This window comes from Arachis ipaensis, chromosome B06 (genome assembly GCF_000816755.2).
Source record: "Arachis ipaensis cultivar K30076 chromosome B06, Araip1.1, whole genome shotgun sequence".
Taxonomy (NCBI): Eukaryota; Viridiplantae; Streptophyta; class Magnoliopsida; order Fabales; family Fabaceae; genus Arachis; species Arachis ipaensis.
The window spans coordinates 135,136,208-135,137,071 of NC_029790.2; positions in this window are offsets into that span (position 1 = coordinate 135,136,208).

An 864-nucleotide genomic window follows, 5' to 3' on the forward strand; every position below is an offset into this window, starting at 1 on the left:
TAGCTCAAAATTTATTTATTAGTATTTTTTTATAATAAATTTTACATAATTCAAAATTTTTTTTCCTCTTTTTTTATTCTTTTTCATCATCATTTAATTTTTTTTTTTTTTTCGTCTTTTCTTTCTTGTTTTATCTTTTCATAATTTTTCTTGTTTTACTCTTTTAATAATAAAAAAATAATAATACTGCAACAATAGCAATAAAGAAGAAATATGTGATTACAAGGTATAAAATTTCAAAAGACTCATAAATACTATGTGTGAATAAGAATTACTGTTGTAAATGAATTTTCTTATGAAAGACAAAAGTATTTTTGTTAAAAACGATAAGGTTGAAACAACTGTGATATTTATCAAACTTGATTTCAATGATACATATTTAAAATTATAAGTCAATATAATCTATAAATGTCTTGACTTGTTCTAATTAAAATTAAATACACTAAAGCTATAGTTGTCTAATGGTATACTTATACATTTAGTTTTTATTTTTCTTTTAACAAAATTAAGTTAATTCAACATCAGTTATCAAATTACAATCGATAAAAATCCTTATCGTGTGCAATAAAAAAAAAGGTCAAAGCAAAACAAAAAATTAAAAGTATTTTTTTTTTAACTAAAGATATGAGACTCAAATCCGCAACCTCTTAATTGAGTATGGAGAGACTATACCATTTGAGCTATTATTCATTGGCATTAAAAATACTTACTTAACAAGTATCTTTTAAGTATATATATGAATTAAAAAAGTAATACGGATGAAAAATTATACAAAGTACATTCCAACAAAAATAAATGTAATAAAAAATTTAGTTATTTCTTTTGCAAGTTCTCAAAACACATCAAGAAAAATAGTGTAAAATA